Below are 21,405 nucleotides of genomic sequence, written 5' to 3' on the forward strand. Positions count from 1 at the left end.
ACAGGCCCACCCTGCAGGGGGTGGCATATGTGTCTTTGGAAACTTTTTATTCACCTGGACTCACACATTGGGTCTTATTTATCTTATTGTAATCTGCTGTTTTGTGTTCTGTTAAAATGGATCTTTCATGATAAACAGACTACATGTGCTTTTGGCTTATAGTTTAAAGAGGTTTTTCCTCAGGGAGGCAGGTGGGGTCACCAGGTGCTTGGTGATCCTGTCATGAAGAGAGTCCTAAAGTAAATATTCTTCCTTTCTTCTTCTCTTTAATAATAGTGATAATAGAGCTGCTCTTTTCTGTGATTTTAGGTCTGTTATCTAAGGAATCTGTCTGTGAAGTAGTCTGTTACCAGACAGAAATCTTTTGATCAATTTATTTTTTTAATCAGAAGATAGTTATTCTGAGGAAGGCTGTCTATCTTTTAATTAGTAGAAGAACATCAAAGGTTTTGGACTCCATCCAGTGTAAAATCAGGGCATTCTGAAATCTCAGAAACTTTAGTGAGAAAACTGTCTCAGTCCAAAGGGAAATTCGTGGCTGAACAAAGTCCTCAAGAGGGGTGATCTAGGGGAAGGGGAGGGAGGATAGTGTGAGTTAGAGCATATATCTTTTCCATGCTAGAAGTCTTGCTCAATGAGTTGAACTTCAAAGACGTTTCCTTCAGATAGCCTTCCAAGTTAGGCAGTGGCTGAGGAAAAATTCTGGGAGGAAGTTAAAAGAAAATACTCTTTTTCAGGGGAAGGAGAGTCAATGGCAGCTCTGGCTCTGTTTTTATTTGCTTGTAAAGGATAGCTCCCATAATGATGAAATTGATTTTGTGTCATTTTCTTTAGACTTCTGGCATTTCAGGCAGTAGATGTTCAGATTGTAAGAAAATCACACATTTTTCCAAGAATTAATAATTCTAGCTGCCCAAATGATCCAAGTGATGGGGAGGATGCAAGTCGTTTTGGAACATCTTGTTTATTCTGAGAAAAATGGCAAGTTCATCATTGGAATTTTTTGCAAAAAAAAAAAAAAAAAATTAATCCTGTTAGCGGTCCAGGGAATATTGAATTAGTAGCTCAGTTTAATAATGGAGTGAGAGTGATTTAGGCAAAAAATTTAAAAAGTCAATCAGCAATGGTTAATGGAACCAGCAAGCTGAGAATGAAACAAGGAATTTGCAGGAAAAGTATAAGGTTTTCATTTTGTTTGTTTAAAGATAGCGCCTGACCTGGAAATATGGTGCATACTGAGAACAGCACTAAGGATGATTAGAAGACTGATGGAAACAACAAAAATGAGCAACTACAGAAATCTCAGGAAACATTATGAAGTTATTTAGAAATGAAAGTGCCATCTATAAGAATTACTGAATGAGAACATTTTTCCAGTGTTTATAGATAGAATTAGAATTGATGAGTTCAGATAGGGGCTTGAGGACATGCTTGTGTAGACAACACAACTCAAAATGGACGAGGTTGCTTTTTTGTTAGTTTTGATTCTGTTGTCAACACAAGGAAGACGAGGAAAAAGCTACTAGAGTTATAAGAAAAAGGGGCTTGTTCCATTAGTGAATAAGGAGACTGAAAGAAGCAGAAAAAGAAAATGACGAGGTGAAAACATAACTCCTCAAAAGTCATAGGAAGCAACTGTGATAGTAAAAAAGTATACAGGGAGATTGAAAGCCTCTGGGAAATATTCTCTTAAAGTTTGTGTATTCCACGAGATTTTATCATAAGAGCATATGCAAACCTGATAATAAAAAACAAACAAACAAAAAAAAACACTCTACATGTGTCTCTGTGTAGATCATTGGTTAGGTGCCTCACTTGCAGTCTGATGTGATGTTGATATCCTTGCTGATGTAATGACTGAGTAGAAATCCAGTCTGATCTGCATGGGTTCATATTAAGAATCAGTTTGTGGGATGTGGGGCTTTAAAGCCTTATCCAAACCCTCTAGAATAAACAGGAGTTAATGAGGTGTTTCAGTGCTTACCCACCTGTATAAATAGATTTCATGTCACTAACCGGCACTGTAGAACAAGGTATATATTTACTAAGAGTGATTTCACTGTTTAGCATCTGTTACGCTAAAGAGAGCCATGAAAGAATAGCAATGCCAGCGTCCTAAGGAGAAGAATTCAGAGCATTTTATTTGTGTATGGAAGATCTGGCATTTAATGACTTGGAACCTTCTCACTTGAAGCAGCGAATATTTTATAACCTCCCCTTCCCCCAGGCACTGCAGAGTTATGGAAAGTACTGATGTGCAAGAGCTTATAGTTACCTGCAGTTGCAGCAGGTATTTTGTTACTTTCAGATGCTTGTTAGAAGTTTAAGAAAAGCACTTTTGTTTCAGCTTCTGTAGCATCAAAAGATATAATCAGCCATGGCATTGCACTAAGTTGCCTAATAAGAAATGACAAATCTTGTCATGTCAGCAATTTAGCAAGGAACCACTTTTCTCCTCCCATATTCCACCCATTAAACATGTATACGTTCCATATTAAGGACTTCTTTGAGCACTCATGTCTAGTTAAAAGGTACAAGAGTGTGCAATATCACTTTAGGATTGCCTTTCTGTGCAAATTACAGTCATAATCAAAGATGTACATGGAATATTTGGTGAAAAGAAAATGGAAACAGTTAAGTGAACTTGCTATGCCTCTATCCCTTGCTATATAGGTTTTTTATTTGTCTTCCTTTATACCAGTATTTTGTCTCGATGGAGAAATGACAGTTTGCTTTGAGAAGCTAAAATGAAGATATATTTCTGACTGAGTGGGTTGCTTTCTATTAATCTAGCACAATTCATTAGCCAAGAGGAAAAATAAGAGGTATAAATCAGACCTTAATATTTGGAATCTTGGTTGCCACTAAGAGGTCTGTATGAAGAAAATCTGCTAAGAGTAAGAGTAATTTTTTATTTCCTGTAAGTATCTCTCTTTGGTATATTAGGAGTTATAAGAGCCTATACTTTGTTTGGGACTTTTAACAAACTCCTGGGTATTTTTGTTGCCAGAGACTTGCAAGGTTTTTGCTCTTGTCTCACCATTCTTTCTGAGTACCACTTAAACTCAACCCTAGGTCTAGCAGCTTTATAAAGGCATGACTCATATCTACTTTGAGACTGTCCTTTACCTTTTAGAAGCACCTTCTTTGTGGCAAAGGAAACAATGAGACTTGCTAAGTCTATCCATCAGTGCAGTTTTTGAAATTAATTTGTCAAGCCAGTATTTATTTGTTAAATAAAATTCCCTGTGTAGAGCTATCAATGGGCTTTTCCAAACAATGCAAGGCTGCTGTGGTGGGATTCATTTCATGCAACTTAAGATGGTTGAAATGTGCTCTAAGGCTAGCTGTCCGGGCTATATTTATAATCATCAAAGGAGGAGCAGAATGATTCCGTTCAGTTACTTTTAGGTGTATTGAGGATATGCTGTCTGATGACAAGCTCTTACAAAACATCACAATGGAAGCCACTACAGATTCCCAGTAACCGGTTAAATAACTTGCTCTTGAGGCTGCAGATTTGTGGTGGGAAGATAAAGCATTGCTTTAGGTAATTGCTTTTAATGATAAATAAAGTGAGGTGGATATATCTTCCAAAGTATATAACAGATGGAACTCAAAGATAGTACACATCAGCTTGTTATACTGCATTTGTGTCTTTAAATGAGGTATTTTAATCAATCACTGCAGTGAACAGTGTAGGGTATTACAAGCAATAAAATAATTCAAATTTGAAAGCTGGTCACAGCAAATGACCGGTTGTGTACAGTCTTCATATCAAGAGATGAGTAATCTCTGGTAACAGGATAGGATGTAGTATAAACAGGATAACAGTAGATTTAAGAGCTCATCATTGGGAAATACACATTTCGCAGCTGGTCAGGACTAAAGTCAATCAGGGAGTATATCTTATAGCTAGCTGTGAATCCCTAAGGGCATGCATAAAACATTACAAGTCATGTAAAATTACAGACTGATAGTGGAAAGGGATTGTCTGATCCCATAAAATTCTGTCCTAACTCTGAGTCCAATCTTTTTCCTCTTTGTTCTCTTTAATGATGGAAACTATGTGTTGGAACATTACTTCTCCCGTTTCTGGAAGATGAATTGTCACTCAGACAAGTGCTAGGATTAGAAAGCTGAAAGTGTGTATTGCAGAAAAAAAAGGTAGCTGACACTGACTATTTAGACAATGATGTACAGTTCACTGAAGCAGAATTTAAATGATTCAGCACCAATGTGGAGGTAGGATGACTTTCTCTAAGTACCCACAAAACAATGGGAAGAGAGGGTTGTCTGCAAAAAGCACCAGAGAGCTGGTGGAAATGAGAAAATGGAAGGAAAGTCCTACTGCCTTGTTGGACCACCCCAATTGTCCTCAGATCTCTGAAATCTGAGTCTGGAGAATAATAGAAACTAGTAAGCAGATATATGAGTGAGGCCTACTCAGAGGAGCAGCCTGATTTAGCTTGGATCTCTGGCCATCACAGCTGGGAAAGAAAGTTCAGGTTAAATACTCAATCTGGGACATAAAACAGCAGCAAAGGTTATGTGAAGGAAGACCTAGACCATAAGAGGCTCCTGTGAACTCAGGACTGTAATGGACATAAAAACTTAGGTGACTGTGATGCATTGTTGGACTGCTGTTACACACAGACAAACAGAATTGTTGCCTGGGACGGAATAAGTCTCAGCCTTCAGTGGGTTTAAAGCAAAAATGATACCCAAGACTCACACGAGCAGTAATGATGGAAACTAGAAATAAATGGATTCTAAAACACTGTGTTTTAGAGACTGTGATGCTTACTGAGGCCCACTAAGGATTGTACAGTTTAAATATGCCTTGTAATTATAATCGCTGACCATCACCCTCAATAAACAAAGCAGCTTTTTCATTAGCTGCAGTTTGCGTTGCTGAAAGATGTGGGTACCTGAAACAGCAGAGAAAGGAGGAGAATGGAGGAGCAATCAGGACTTTTGTTGATATGCACATTGCTTATCCAGTAGCAATGCTTTTTTTATTAGCTGCTCCTGTACTATGTGGACAGTGAAATTTTATAAGCAAGGGATTCTTTCTCGTGACTAGCAACACAAGTAGGAAAACCTTGCTTTGAGTTTAGTTTTGGGAAGAGTTTCAGTGATCCTGCCTACAGTTTAAAAGAAAAAAGTTTTTTTCCTCTGGCCTATTTGTGTGTATACTTGAGGGAAAAGACAGCTATACTACATGTTTCTGTAGGGAAGGAATATCTTTTTGTGATATTACTCTGAAGTATTCAGTTACAATTCATGCAGAATACAGTGTATATTTAAATGTACACATAATGTAATTTGCAAAAATTCTAATCAAGAATGTAAATTCCAGATAAGTGTTCAGGTCAGATGTCATCTGAATTTTAAGTGGGATTCCTATTTATGATGTTATAATATTGAACTTAAAATAATGAAGTTGAACAGAACAATTTTTATTTTAGTAAACACAGGCAAATTGTCAACAGTTATGCAAACAGAGGGAAGCCATTACAGTATGTATATGTCACATACATGGAATTTACTATAGGAACAGTCTTACAATGCCTACACTGGTCAGGTAACACCACTAATACGTTGTGATATTGATAATCCAGTAGCAAATAATAGTGTAATTACATATTTTTTCTTCTGAATTTATTCTCTCTCTGATCTTCTGTATTCAGAGCATAAGAACAGCAAATGTGGCAGAAAAATGGGAGAAGACAACTGGTAAGATGATGGTTGCTTTCTCTTCTTTCAGTGTGTACATGTACAGACACACATGCATACACACACAAGCTTAATTAAAAAAAAAAGTATAATCTGTTTCTGATCTCATGACAGTAGAAAACAGTTAACCTGTGACAACCTTTGACTGATGTGAATAAGAATATAGTCTTACAAAGCTGGATTTAATTCCTTCTATTGACTGTCACTCCGAATCCATAGTTTTGGAAAAAGCTTGACAGATTCATATGCAGCCTTATTTTTATAAAGGGTCTTTTCTTTTTGTTTAATTTGGTAATACAGTTTCCATGGTGGAAACATAATCAGTTCGTCACTATCTGTTCTTGCATTGTTCGGTCTAGAATAAAGATGATAGCTGTAATAAAAAGGGCTGAAATGATTGTTCAGTCTTCTCTTTCCAGGCCTGGTATTAAATACTAACCATTTCCAAATTTCAAACAAAGATATCTTTATGTTCCACAGTACTGTTATATTTGAATCGTTAAGGTAATATATAGATTTCAGTGTGATTTACATGTGTTGTAAGGCTGACCAATACCACAAACATCTTTAGTTTGGAGAGATGAGGAAAAGCTACAGTTAAAAAAACAAAAAAAAAGATGATAAAAGAATGTCTATCTTGATATTTCTATCCATAAAAGCTGAAAACTGTTTCTTACTCACATAAAGCTGATGAAAGCTGCCTTTAAAAAAAAACAAAATGCATTGATATACTTTGAAGATATCCTTAAAGGTGGCTATGAATTATGCTTTGTTTATTTTTATTAAATTTGATATTTTTATAACTGTAATGTGAATTAACAGGTTGTGTTTTGTACCAGCTTTCAGCCATTTCTGTATAAAAGAATGAAATTGTGTTTATATTAAAATACACACATATAAATATTTATATAATATGTAAATACACAAGTATAAAAGTATAGATATTTTAACAAACTGAAACTGAACATGAACTTGTTCTTTATATAGCCTTGTTACATCACCAGAGCTATTTGTAGAAACGTGTCACAATTTGTTCTGTGATTCTTAAGCACAATATATGATTGAACACAGTTAAAATTAAATTAGGAGCTAAGATTCTAGCATTTTTCAGCAAGTATCAAAGCAGAATCTAGGCATCTTACAAACCTTTCCATGGATAGGCTGCACAACTCCTATCTGTGGAAGGGACCCAGGCAAGCTCAGTGAAAGGAGTCCTGGGAGAAAAAGCCAGTGGCTTTGCACTGGGTCAAGGCCTTTCAATTATCTTGGAACTCAGGGTTGCACTCTGTAACAGCCCTGCAAAACTTACTGCAGCAGGATTCTTTTGCTCTTGCAAAAGGGATCTGTGCCTGATGATTTATTTTTATGCCCTGGTTAAACAAGTTAGTGAAATGTAAAATTCCTGACATGCTTAGTCCCATAGATGCTTCTGTCCTGACTGTGTGACTGTATTATTTTCTGATAACTGCCTTTTTGGCTAGGCGATAAAATACATTTCTTCTGCTCTATGAGCACTCTGGCTTTCTGAAAGGAAGTATGATAGCAGTGCAGAACAGAAAATGCAGCAGAAAAAGCTGTGAAAGTGCAGCAGTGTAGCAACAAATACCATGGTGTGCTAGCAAGAATAGCTTGGAAGAAGTAACATAGGGAATAATGTAAGACCGAGAATTTGCATGCTTGAGCTCTGATGCTTGTATTATTTCTTGAGTGAGGAGGTTTACTTGGCAAAATGATTTGGTTTCAAAGCTTTTTCTCTTTGCGTTTGAGAGTCATCAAAGAAATGTTTGGTGCCATCTTCATTATCATTGCATACTCAGAGATTTCTAAAAGTTCTTTAGGAGTAATTTCATGAAAATTAAAGTGGGTTTATTTTATTTCTGTAAGTGTGAGATAGTATTGCAATGTCTTTGCAATAGATAGCTGCTGATACTTGTTTATCCAATTAATTGTTAGACTTTGCCCACTGCCCCATCTTTAGGAGATAGAGGTGGAGAAAGATAACCTTTCTTGTGTTTAATTTACATACGCTATAAAACAGTTTTTTTATTTTTAAGATACTGATGATACCATCTGTGTTTCCCTTGACTAAATTTGTCTCTGGGTGAAAAATGAAGGAAAAAATAATAGTATGTAGTTTTTTATTTTGTGTATTGATATTTGCAAATCAAATGCTCTCATATAACTCTAGGTGAATCCAATCAATTCTAACAATTATCTGATTTTTGCCTTTGTCTTTGGAAATAGATGAATTACTACAGCTGTTTTTCTACCTTAATTTCTTACGTTGTTCCGTGTAAAATGTCATATGTATTTCGTTGTTTGCAAGTACTAGATTTTTGTGATGGATGTCTTTCAGGTATGTTAAATGCCTTCTAGTAAACTAGAGAGTTCATCAATATTGTGCTTTGTTATCTGTCATACGAGGAAATACTAGTTATTGCTCAGCTGAAAAATGAGATGTGTTCTATTTTAATACAGGACCTCCCTTAGACTCAGAAGATAACCAGCAACTTTTGGAACCAAATTCTGGTAATTTTACACGGACTTAATTTTTCTCTTTTCCCCTCTTCTTCAACCTCCAGTGCAGTACAAATGCACAATGCAGTGTAATATGATGATATTTTCAATATCAGATTTTGAACAAATGCATACATACATGCAGAAACACAGATCTCTAATATCAGTACAGTCATCAATAAGTATATTTAATCTCACTTTCAAATAGTTGCTGAAAATGGCTTGTGTATTTGTTGTTACAGCTTTTCTAGTTAGTGCGCTCTCCCCTTGCCCCCCTGTTATGTGTAAGTGGAGAACTGGTGTATTACTTAGCAGCGAGTTGAGCATCGGTACCATCCTTAGCAAGAGAATGAAGCTTAGCAGACATGAATGAAAAACAGGTATCTAAATGCTTTGAGACCATACACTAAACATATTCTAGCCTTTAGACTGCAAGTTTGAAGACTTAGAAGTTTTTTTTTTTTTCTAAGTGTGCAGTTCTAATTTGCTTATATTTTCTAGTATAAGAAAAACATTTGACAAAATACTCTAGAGGCAATATGGGATGGGTCTGGTATGTATGGTTCTATTCCGTATTTCTTTTAAAAATGTTTAAGCAAAAGAGAACCTGAACTTAATAGAACTAATGACCTAACAGGTGGAAAATCTTGAAGTCACCTGTTTTGGTAACAAGTCAGTGCTGATTCTGTAGGTGTTTCCCTCTGATGTGTGACTTAGAGTAAAAGTACATCTCAGGCTGAAGTTAAGTGAAACCATTGGCAGCCTCTTCCATCTGTCAGACATATTACACACTAAACAGCATGGTTTGATTTGGAAAATGTAAGTGATTCCAGCATGTGTGTCAGTTCCTGCATCCTACAATAGCTTATGAACATATTTACCTCAGTGCCACATGTTAAAATCAAGAGACTCTAGTTTCCATTTCTAAAATAAAGTAACGAGGCTTACAATTGTTGTGGGACAGGGCAGTTAAGGAATGTTTTTGGCTTAACCAGATAATGTCTTATATAGTGAGGCCTAGGTATTTTATCATAAATGCTTTGCATTTTTTCATCCATGTCTTAAATTGCGATGGGTCACCTTATTTTACCAAAACGAATAATTGCTTTGCTTACGGTAACAGAAACTAACCTAACCTCAAATATTATGTTGAAATCTGTCAGAAAGACTCAGGTGAATACACACACAAAAGAGAAGTATTTCTAGCAAACGGTTATTTTCTGCTTACCATTAAAGTTTATCAGAAATCAGAAGAAAAACACAGAGTTGAAAACCTGTCAGGTTTTGTCATGGTTTTGTAATGTTTCTTTTCACACTTCGTTTTCTGTGGTCAACAGATTTCATGAGAATCTATTTTCGTTTTCAGTGAAATTGCTTCTGACTGTTGTTGGGAGAAAGTCTTGAAAATATGGAACAAGGATACCTGATTAGACTAGGCTCAGAAAAGCAGGAGGCAGGGAAGAAACTTTACATTTATTCTTCAAGCGAAGTCTCATGACTTTTAAGGCAATATTAGGATTCTTGCAGGGCACTGAAATGGGTGTTTTTTTCAATGTTTGTTCTTGGAAAAGCAGGTCCAGGGAATAAGTCATGAGGGGATTTTGGAGCTGAAACAGTGTGCAATTCTTGGCACTTTTGGTCTGCCTGGGAGAACATTACCTTTTTATAAAGCAATGGTGATTTTGTATACCCTGCAATAGGAGACCTATGATTTAAAAAGTAATGCAGTGTACATGTAGAATTATTCTGTTGCTCAGAAGTGGAGCAAATATCACATAGGTCTAGTGGACATCAGCATTAATATTTTCCTATATAAAAAGTGTGATCTTGATTAAAAATGACCTTAATTTTATGGTTTATGTGCCCTGAAGTATGTAACTGAGTTTCAGTAGCCAAACTTTGGCCTTAGTTTGATTGCACTGTTTGGTTTTAATTTTTAGTGTTCCAAGGAACAACTGTGATCCTTGTCATGGGTTTGTTTTGGCAATTTTTGCAGAGTTGTGCTTTCTCTTATGAGGATGTCAAGATTTATCTTGCTAGAAACCAGTAAACTTGTACTAGCTGTAATATAAATGAATGGAAAACCCAGATGTGTTGTTTGTCTTTGCAATTCATTATACTTTAACTTTGTGTAAGCTTTTAGTAAATCCACATTGGAACTACTTCATATTGTTAATAAATCACTTCTTCCCAGCTGTATGTTTGCCAACTAGTTATTGCAAGATAAACATGCAGCACAAAAAGCATCTGAATAGCTTGAGATGTCCTTTCAGCTGAGGGATGTGTTAGCTGTAAACAGGCAATTTTCTGCAGATTTCAAGCATTTCATTCATGGAAGTTAAGAGTTATTTGGTGTTGAATAATATATTTTTGAGCATGATATTGCAGGAAAAAAGCAGGAGAGGGGAGGAAACTGTACACTCTTGTTGTTTTACAGTTATGCATTTGGATTTCATGTGCAGTACCTCCCTATAACTGAGATCAAGTGAATCTTATCTATACTTGTGAATGATTTTTCAGTAACAGGGAAAATAGACTTGAAATTTTCAAGATCAGCATGGAGTTATTGAAGAGTTGTTATAATGCCTGACTAGTGAACGCTTTATCCCACTGGCATAAAATAGAATTTTTTTCCGGTGTTTGCAAGCTGAATAATCATACTGAAACAGCCTAGGAAAAGTATTTTTAATGACTGAGGAAAGTTACTCATTGTGTCTGAGCAGGAACACTGCACAATACAATTCTAAAAAGTCAATTTGTAGCAGGATAGAGATGCTTGATTTCAGTCACAGCCCTGGCTCTGTTTTTTTCCACGTACACTGGATGGCTTTTTCTAACTGGAAAGTCATCTATTGACAAGAAGTATCAGAATCTAAGTGGAATTATGTTCCTATGGGTTAAATGCACTCTTGTAATTATTTGAGGTAATTATTTTAAACAATAGTTTATAGTTCATTTTGGATGTCTTGACTGCAGTCTGCATTCTGACTCCTGAACAGATTCTTTTATTATCATCATACTGGCAGATTACTAGCACAGATGCATTTAATGGGATTTTCCTTGTTTCACAGAGTGAATCTCCCAAAGCTGTGAGGCACCAAGTACTGTTCACTGTACATGCACTACATCAGTAGAACATGTGCAGCAGTAGTGTGCATCGTATTAATGAGATGCATTGTTTTCCTTTCCTCTCTTGCCTAAAAAATAAGGTACTCACAGCTTCACAGTTGTTTTATTAGCTTAGTCCCAAGAACTTTGCTCATTCAATTCAACACCAGCTCGTATGCCCTCATGCCAACAGTAGTAATTACGGTGCTTTAAGGATATGTTGCAATGATATTATCATTTGTCAGCAGGGTACTATGGTTGTCATGGAAAATGTACATTGGCAACATTAGGTAGGATGTTTACTGGTTTCTTAGTGAAGTGCAACAAACTATGCCACTGTACCTTGTCTGCTTTTTAATAGAGAACATAGCATTAGTGAGGCGTTGTGTTGTACCATGAAAAAAACCCACCCAACAACATTGTTGTATCTCTTACGACTTTCAGCCATTTTCTTTGATATTATAGGTACATGCATTTACATCAGCTAAAGATCCATAAAAATACAGTGTCATAAGTTTGAGTCATAACTGTACCATGCATGTCAGTATTAACTTTATCTTCATCATTCTGAAGACAGAAAAGAAAACAAACAAACATACAAACAGAAAAAAGAAAAAACAAGGTGTTTAGAAGATGTGCAATGGATGCTCATTTCACTCGAGTAAAAAGCTGTGGCTGAGATCTAGGTGCTCAGACCTGCCAAGTAGGTGCTTCAGTCTGAATCAAAGGTGTTATGGAAGCTGCAGAGTCCTTTCTTAAAGAAAATACACTTTTCAAAGCCAAGTGGTAGCTCCTATGAAAATCGGTGCAAGTATCCGAGTTTAAGGGACTGTATCAAATCATAGAAAGAGCTGATGGTGTACATTGAAAGCAAGGCTTTCAAAAGAAAAAGATCCACCTTTTCACATTTAAAAATTGCTAATATTGCTGGGAGATTTTGAATGCTTGCACTGTTGGCATCAGGAGTTGAGAATGACTTTGACAGAAGTTAAGAACTAATATGTAAGGTGGAGAGGGATGGTGGGAACAGGGGGAAAGAAACAAAACTGTATTTAGAGAGATTATGAATCCATTCCTAAGAAGAAATCAGAAGCAGCTTATAGACAAGGACCCACCTGACGTTGGTAATGGGGTAGTGTTTATATATTGGTTGATTAAGAACAGCAAAGGAGGGGAGTGAGTGGTTGGAAATCAGTACTAAGTCCTGACAAGGAGAAACAGCAGATATACAGGTAGTCTTCCATGGCAATTACAGTCCATGGCAAATACAGTCAATGAGAGTAGGCTGGATGAAACTGAGGGTCATTCAGAAGTGAAAAAAGCACTGGACAGATCTGCTGCTACAAGTGAGTCCCACATCTCCATTTATCTCTTGAAGACAGGTAATAATTTGGAAAGCAGGAAAGAGGCTGTGCAAGAAGGTTTGCAAATGGAGGCTGCAAGAGCGCTGTGCCTCCTTGTGTGGAATAACGGTGAAACCGATGCTGAGTTCAGTCCTATATATAAAGCCACAGGAGCTGTAGCGTGCTTATGGTTGATTTGCAAAGAACAACCATTTTGTGCCCTGAGAGTCCACTGAACAGCCAGGTTAGTATTTACTTCAAAAAAAGATATGCACAGGCCTCAGACTGTTGAGAACTTGAAATTGTCACAATACCCTAACATCCATTGAAATGTAAGAAACTTTGGAGCCAAGCTGAGAAAGACAGGACTTTGATTAATTATTTTCAATTTAGAAAGGTTTAAAATATGGATATTGGAAATCAAATATTGTAGTAATTACAAAGGGGAGAGTGTAGCACTGCATATTCCTTGTAAAGTTAGATAAGTATTGGAAGGATAATGTGAGCTGTGCATTAGTAAGTATTTGGAAGAAAGTCTGTCACTCAATTCTCCTTTTTTAAATTGAAAAGTGATCAGTTATAATTTGCTCATTATTTTAGTGTTGTGAATCATTTATGATGTATAAAGTATCAGGCACAAAGTGTTAGTTTAAAATAACTAGTATTGTGATTCATGGTTAATATAATTTCTGTATTTGTTGCAAATATAATATTTTTAAAAAAGTTCAGCAGATTTAATTATACTTAAGTCATGTACAGTGTGCAAGAGGAAATAATGAAGTGTTATAATAATCCATTAAAATAAACATAAAATAAAGCAGTGGTTCTTTTTGAGGTGTTTTTAGTTGTTGATGTTAAACATGGTTATTAAATTTACCGTCAGTGGCAAGGGCTATGGGAGCAGACCATCTAAATTGTGTTTGTGTATTACTGTGTTTCTAGACTTTTTTTTCCTTTTTTTTTTTCTTTTTCTCCACTATTTACCTGATGGGCATCCAATTTATAAGCTTGGATTAAAACATAAGGACATAAAAAACAATTAATGTGTATTACTTTTTATTTGCCTTCCAGTTTTTGAGTCTTTAGGTCCAACTGATGTTAAGAAACATATTCGTTAAATAAAAGATGGAAAAAAAAACAACACAAAACAAACAACCAGAAAAACCCTCAGACTTAGGAATTCAGGAGCCAGAGAAGTGACTGGGTGGCATGGAATCTATCATTATTTAACAGAACATTTATTTATGACTTGAGAAACTTGATCACTTCCATATAGTCCTAGGAGCCCCCAAGGAATTTTGAGGATCATTGTTTCTCAAATTTGATTTGCATTATTTGCATCTACCATTCATATACTAAGTTTGTTTAATGCTTTCTCAAAATTGTGCTATTAAAAAATGGGCAATTTTAGTTCAAGAAATAAAAACTTTTTTTGACAGCTGTTCTCTATCTGAAACTCTAGTTGTGATGTGAAGTGGTAGGATGAGCTGTCACATTATCCTTTTATTATTTCAAGGAGTCTGTACTGATATAAATTCAGTGAAAGATTCTACTTCCAGTTCTTGCTCCACTAAAATCAAAAAGTAAAACTTTTCTTTCAAAGTTTTCTGAACTCTTTTGTGGATGCACCATCCCAGGAAGTGTTCAAGGCCAGGCTGGATGGGGCTTTGAGCAACCTGGTGTAGTGGAAGGTGTCTCTGCCCACGGCAGGGGGGCTGGAACTAGATGGTCTTTAAGGCCGCTTCCAACCCAAACCATTCTGTTATTCTTTTGAATATGGTCAGAGGTGTTCCCTCAGATCAAGACTGGCTGACCACTTGATTAATTTCTCTGCTACACTTGTCCCATGTTATAGGTATGTCACACAATGGAACTAAAAACAGTAATAACAAAAAAAAAAATTCCAGAAAGGCTGGGTAATCATTCTAATGTATAACTCCAATTCCTACTCATACAGTAAAATGAGAAGCAGGAATTAAGTATGAAAAATGTCTTACTGCAGAAGTTCTAGTAAAATCTTTGTTGCTGATATCTTCAGTCTTTCCTGCCTAATATTAGGCACCAGTTGCATTGTGACCAGCTTTTGAGTCAAGAGGGGGCACAAAAGTCTCTATGTTACTTCCTCTATTTTAATTTAATTTGGAGAAATCGAGAACGTGGTTGATGATGTAGCGTTCCAGTGCACTAGTCAGCCAAAACATTGGGTTGAAGAAACCTGATGGCTTTGGAGTCCCGAAGAAAATATTTATGAAACTTTAAGCAGTGTTTTAAAAGACAAAGCTGTTAAATGTGCCAATTCATCAAAGTAACATGATTCTTGGATACAATGCCTTAGTGTCTGGTACTTGTTTGGTAGTGTTTAGGCTGTGCTGTCACTAATTATGAGTCAAGCAAGTAGTAGCAGATAATTGGAGAAATGTTTGAAGACACGGTGCTTATCACAGGTTAAATTCTGTATCAAGGTATGCAAGATCAATATGAGACTCATTTATTTGTTTGACAATCTAATCTTCTGTAAGTGTTCTGCCTCTTCAAGGAGGATGCTATTGAGTTAGTAAATATTTATCAGTGCTAACTCTTTTTTTTTTTTTTTTTTTTTTAAACTGCATTCTTATTTTCATTGTTTAAAGATAACATTTACTGGCCTGGGGGAGGAGGACATGAGGGAACGGATTGTGTTCTTTTATTTCTCCCAATACTCAAGCAAAAATTATTTATAATGTATTCCTAGCTTTTGCTGTTATAGAGAGAACTTTTGGCCTCTTAAAAAAATGATATTTGGTTGTGTAATTATATTTGGTGTAGCTACAATGTTCTCCCAAAGTTTGCAAAATAGTCCTTCAGCACCTTGATGCACGTTATATTATATAGCTATTAAACATGGATTATCTTTTGGAGGAGAGGCAAAGATTAATGACTCAAACTGAAATGATGAATTAGATGTGTGTGATGAGATGCAGTCTCGCAATGATGTAGGAAATGGAACCAGAGAAGGCAAAAACATTAAAATGAGATTAATAGAGCCACAAGTTTAAGTAAAAAAATTTAGCTACCAATTCTACATAGAGAGGAAAAAAAAAGAAATGCTTGTCTTGCACATATTAAATAGGCATATAATGACTTTTTAGAGAAGTCTGGCTGGCAATTACAGTCTTACTGACTTTGCAGTAAGCCTGCCTGCAACTTTGGCAAAACAAAGTCTTCCTGGGAAGAGAAGAGACTCTGCAAAGACTGTTGATCTACAAAGTGTTCCTGAGAATTCTTAGAAGTGAGTGTAGACAGAAATTGTTTTTTTTTGGTAAAGCTTACCTATACAAAGCTAAATCAGATGCCAGATGTGATTTTAGTGTTTATTGCTATATAGATTAAGTTTCAGTTGACTTTCAGAGATCACCTTGGCATTTTGTTCCACAGAGTTCCATCCTTATGGGTAATGCAGGTAGGATAATCCCACCTCTGTGGCTGTGGGAACTGGAGCCCATCTGGGGGCTCTGCCTAGCAGCCTGTGGTGTTACAGGAAAAGCAGCAGCTGCTCTCAGCTGTTCATATCAGGCAGAAGTTCAGGAGGAGACAGGGCCCCAGCTTCATTTTGCATGATCAGAGCCATATCTTAGGTTTCAAACATGAGATGACAGGTGCTGGGAGAGGCTTATGCTTCTGCACTGGCTCCATCGCTTGAGCAGCTGTTTCCAGTCTCCTTGTGTGATGGGGCAGCAGACCAGCCCTGGACCACAAGTTGGCCTGCTGAGTGAAACACTTGCAGTGCATGATGCAAAGTGACAACTTTTTCAGAAGTTGTTAGCATCTGATGTACCTGCAGACTTAGAAATCTAGACTTGTGTTGGTGTCCTTATGGAAGTAAACCTTCTTTAAAGGCTGGTGTTTTCACTGTCACTGACAGCAGTGTTATTGGTACTAATCCTTTTATATCTCAGCACTACAGAAGATGCTTTGTCTTAAATGTGATGTCTATAGTTATCTGATTGTTTGCTCTGCTCAGATGAAACATTTTTTTGTTGTTGTTGGTGGTGTTTAAGGAAGAGCTACAGGAAGGTAAGTAGTTTTTATCTCTAACTGCCAAGTAGACAAGTACTGCAACTTCTTCCGCTGAATTAGCTAGATCTAGAATAGGATATATCTGCAACCATTTTTTTTCCCACTTCTGTTGGGAAGTTTGTCCTTGTAATTAGATATATACCCTATCTTTTCTTCAAAATGGCAGTTAAATGAATGAACAGATTTCTCTTGAACTCTGTTATCTGTGGTGGACCACATTCAGAGAGAGTGTGTAATGGGTTGTGTTATAATTGCTATGCCTGGAGAAAGTTCAGAAAGTTGGGTTTAAATGTATATTGTCTGATTAAGCTTGCGGTTAACATAGGGAAATGTAAATGCAGATGTAAAAAAAAAAAAAAAAGGCAAACAAACAACAGCAAAAACAAAACAAAACAAAAAACCCTTTCTCTACATCTGTTTTTCTTCTAAGGCAAGATTCTCAAGCCGGTAGAAGATCAAGTCCACTCTTCCCTATTAAATACATGGTTTACTGTTGGCACATTGAGTATGTCTGACTGGAGAATATTCTGTACACTATACGGTGATTCAGTGACTAATGACTACTCAATTCTTTCTTGCCAATTGTTTCATACTCACTTTCTGAATGTATTCCTAAAATCAAAGTAATTGATTTCTGGTATATATTATTCAGTTTAGTTCCTTTTTCATTGTGGGTAACAGTTATATCAAGAGAAAAGATCGATTAGATGGCTCACTGCCTAGCATCTCCCTGTCTTACTGTACATTTAAAATGGCATTAAAGTGTATTCCAAGTTACTTATGTTTTAATGACCATTCATTTGACTTTCTGCTGAAGTTGGCGGACAATTTTCTTAACTACCGCCTCCTGGATATCTAAGGCAGAGTCTGAATGACTTTAGAAATGTTGTGCCTATCTTATGTACTTAGTATCCGTACCTCCTCATTCTTTTTGGTAACTTGTCTTGTCAGCACAAACCAGTTTGCTTACTCTGCTCCAGAGAATGAACCTTCCCTACTTTTCTACTCCCCGTTTCACCCACCTGCACATACACACAGACCATACTCAAATATATACTGAAGTTTGCAGTAAAGTATAACTAACATTGCCTGAACATATCTAAAGGGAAAATTCTGAACAATATGTTTTCCTACTGTAGATGTGTTTTCTGCTTGGCTCCAACAGCAAAATCAAGGTGTTCAGGCAGTGGGGTTACTGGTCCAAGTAAGAGGCAGTGCAGACATAGGTTTTGTTATGGTATTTAATCAAAAATGAAGGTTTTCATGCGGCGGTCTTTTAGTATTTGAACCTTAGTGGTGTGTCTCTCTTCAAACAGAGTATGGGCTCTTCCTACTCAAATGCTTCTTCCTTGCACTACCTACATGACCTATGTGCAGGGGTGGCATTACGATGCATGTTAGAGTCCTGTACATATAAAAACTGCAATGGTAGTAAAGATAAGTTTCCAAATATTTTTGTTTAACTTGTTGGCACACAGGTAACTGTGCCAAACTGGGATGTTTGGAGACTGCATTGTTTATTAAATCAGTAATATTTTTTTTTTCAGCTGAGTATTGAGACCTATTTTAGGGTTGTGGAAAGATCAGCAGTTCAGTTCCATTAAAATGTGGGAGTGAGTAAATACTTGCAGACAGTAATTACAGCCTGTTTTTGTTCCCCTGCTGAGGAGAAATGGAGGTGCTGATGCCTGGGGAGGAGGAAGGCTGGAGGGAATGGAAGGGTGGCAGGAAGACTGATGAGGCAAAAGTGGCTGCATCTTAAAAATGTTTGAAAAACACTGTCATAAGTGATTATACAAAGTTTAATGTTAGCTTGCGATAGAGGAAGAACAGCATGGAACTGCTCAGTGATTGATGACTCACTCAAGATTCGGTTAGGAAAAAAATCATCTTTAAATAAACTGTATGGCACTTGAGATGTTCTGATACTGAACTACTTCAGGTATAAAGAAAATACCGTGCAGCATTCCAGTTTGGGATATGACTGCTCTGAAAATTTTGTCATTGCTGCCAGTTTGTTTCTAGCCAGAACTGAGTGGTCCAAATAATCATGTTGTTCATATATTCTCATTCCAGAACTTTATATGTAGCCAGAAGGGTGCTTAGCTTTTCTGTTTGAGAGTAATGCATTGGCCATCTGCACTATCTGCTCCTGCAGATTGAATACAGCTTTTGCCTAATGGTTTCCTCTCTGGAAGAACTTAATAAAATCTGCAGTAGATGAAACAGCAGCTCACAGTTGCAGTTTAGCACATACTGTGCTTATCTCACGAAAAATAGGATGCTTTGGTCTGAGTTAGGATATGACTGAATATGACTCTCATCCATTATTTTTTTAATACAGAGCTCCTGTTGCCTACAGTGGGACTTCCCCTTACAGAACAGTAGCAGAACACATACAATACTCTAAAACATCCTTAAAATACCTGCATGCCAAGTGCTTTGTTTCATATTAAATGCTCACTTCTGAAAAGAGGGCACTGGACCCACTCCAGCAAAGCACTCAAACATGGACTGAAGTGTAGGCACACAAATAGCTTCTGTTGACTTGGCACAAATCCCAAAATTAAGTACCTACCCACGGAGGGACTAGGTTGGAACTACTGAAGTCAGTAGAAGTATGTAAGTGTGCTTAACGGTAAACACATGGATAAGGTTTAACCCAAAGTGTTTGGCATCTTCAGAAGAGATTTTTCTCTTGTTAACTGAATCGTCTGTACTTTTGCCAAGAGAATGGTCACCTGTGTAGAAGTTCAGCATGCTGTCTTCACATGGCCCTTTCTTTGAGAGCTGGAAAGGCAGCCTCAACTGTAGCAGCAATGTCATCTTAACCACCTGGGTTATAACTGTGTTTTTCAGTTTTAATTCGTGACTTAAACCTTAACGATGCCTGATAAAAAGTATTTGCATGAGCAAGTGCATATGCATATTCCGAAACCTAGTGAATAAAGAGGGGCTGAAAAAACCGCAGTTCTGTTGCTGGTTTTCCTTATGACCAGTACGTGAACTTAGGACAAGGTGATTCAACTCCTTTATGGATCAGTGCTACTTGGGATACAATGAGGATTATGAAACATACCTTCTGAGTACAATAGTCCTGTTTGCACATCTGCCTCTACTGGTAAGCTATAACACCTTTGGACAATGATGTCTAGTGCAGATGTCTTACAGTTGGGACTGGACAGGAGGAACATGGTTGTGTATTTGAAGATGGATGTTACAAAATATTGGCAAAAAAGCACAAATTTTTCATGGTCTTTGGCAGAAAGAAGAGGAAGGAAGGCGATTTTTGCAGATGTATATGAATTCTGAAGATTCCAAATTCCTTATTAGAAATTCAGTTTAAAACAAACAAACAAGCAACAACACACACACAATGCACAAAACTCCACACAATCTGCTAAAACTGTATCTGATGTAATTTCACAGATCTGCCAGGATGTCTGAGATGACTTGAAGTTTTGGGAAGAAAATCTCTTGTAGCAACAGTTAGAGCTGGGATATCGTTATGAAGGGTGCTTTGAATACAGATCTCATAGCTAATGATTCAAAATCTATATGGCGTCTGAGAGTAAAGATTTTTTTTTTTTGCTTCTGCTGGTGGTCTATGGCTTACAGACAAGTTCTGAGCTGTACTGTAGACAGTAGACATAGAATGAGAAAATTTCCACTCAAGATGCTTACAAATTGAGTAGAAAAGGTGCACCAAAAAAAAAAAAAGCTATCATTATTTTACAGGTGAAGTTATGAAGCTTCTTTAGAACTACACAGAATGACAGTGGTCCTACTGAGAACTGAACCAAGCCTGAGATCCATCTCTCTTTTAGTATCCTACAGGTTATGCAACCAGGTCATGATATATTTTCAGATCCCTTCAGAAAGCCAAATCAAAACCTTTTGCTACAGGATATAACCTGTTTCCTGCCTGACATAGTGGTGGTATTAAAGCTCATTAGAGTAAATCATCAGTCTAAATTGCTTCACCACTTAATCCCAGAGAGTGTCACCTCCAGGATGCAGGCTTCTGAATCTGTTTCCCTCATGTTTTCCTGCTGTGACTTTCAGAGAGTTCTCCTCAAAGTTTATTGTCAGGTTAAAAGATTCCTGTGGTGCATCAAATCAAATGTTCAAGATTGCTAAACTTTGTGTGAATGCTCTTTCCAGAACCTCTCAGCAAAACCTCTTTGAGGGTATTCCAGCTTCAGGAACATGCAGTGGAGAAGAGACAGCAGTTTGCCATCACTGTTTTGTTGTCTGCCTGGTTCTGAAGAAAGGGGGGAATCCTTTCATGGGCCTGAATCACAAACTTGTCAAAACTGAAAAAATGTGAAGCCCTGTTGCAGAGTTTCAGAGTTGGAGACATTCCTGTCTCTCTTGAATTCTGCCATAGGTTGCTGCTGACTCAGACCTTGTAGTGGAGATGGTTTTCACCTGCTTCCTGTAAAAAACAGTTTTTTTGTTTGTTTGTTTGTTTTGTGAGGTTTAAATAGCTGCTGTAACATGCAAATGTTTACACAAATACATTAATGAGAGACAAGTAATTCCAGCAATTCCAGCTCTCACAGAATCAGAATTAAGCACAGGACTGAGAGAGCAGTCTGGAAATGGTTGGAAACTTCAGAATTGTTTATATGGAGACACA

General features: G+C 36.9%; 1 long non-coding RNA gene across 2 annotated transcripts in view; it reads left to right on the forward strand.

Moving 5' to 3' along the window:
• Nucleotides 1-21,405, forward strand: part of LOC121077369 — a 476,416-nt gene that overhangs the window by 272,526 nt on the left and 182,485 nt on the right. For both annotated transcript variants that reach the window (XR_005823999.1, XR_005823998.1), the window contains one exon: nucleotides 5,694-5,739. This is a non-coding gene — a long non-coding RNA (uncharacterized LOC121077369). The remainder of the gene's footprint in view (nucleotides 1-5,693; nucleotides 5,740-21,405) is intronic.

The sequence above is a fragment of the Cygnus olor genome, chromosome 13 (assembly GCF_009769625.2).
Source record: "Cygnus olor isolate bCygOlo1 chromosome 13, bCygOlo1.pri.v2, whole genome shotgun sequence".
NCBI lineage: Eukaryota > Metazoa > Chordata > Aves > Anseriformes > Anatidae > Cygnus > Cygnus olor.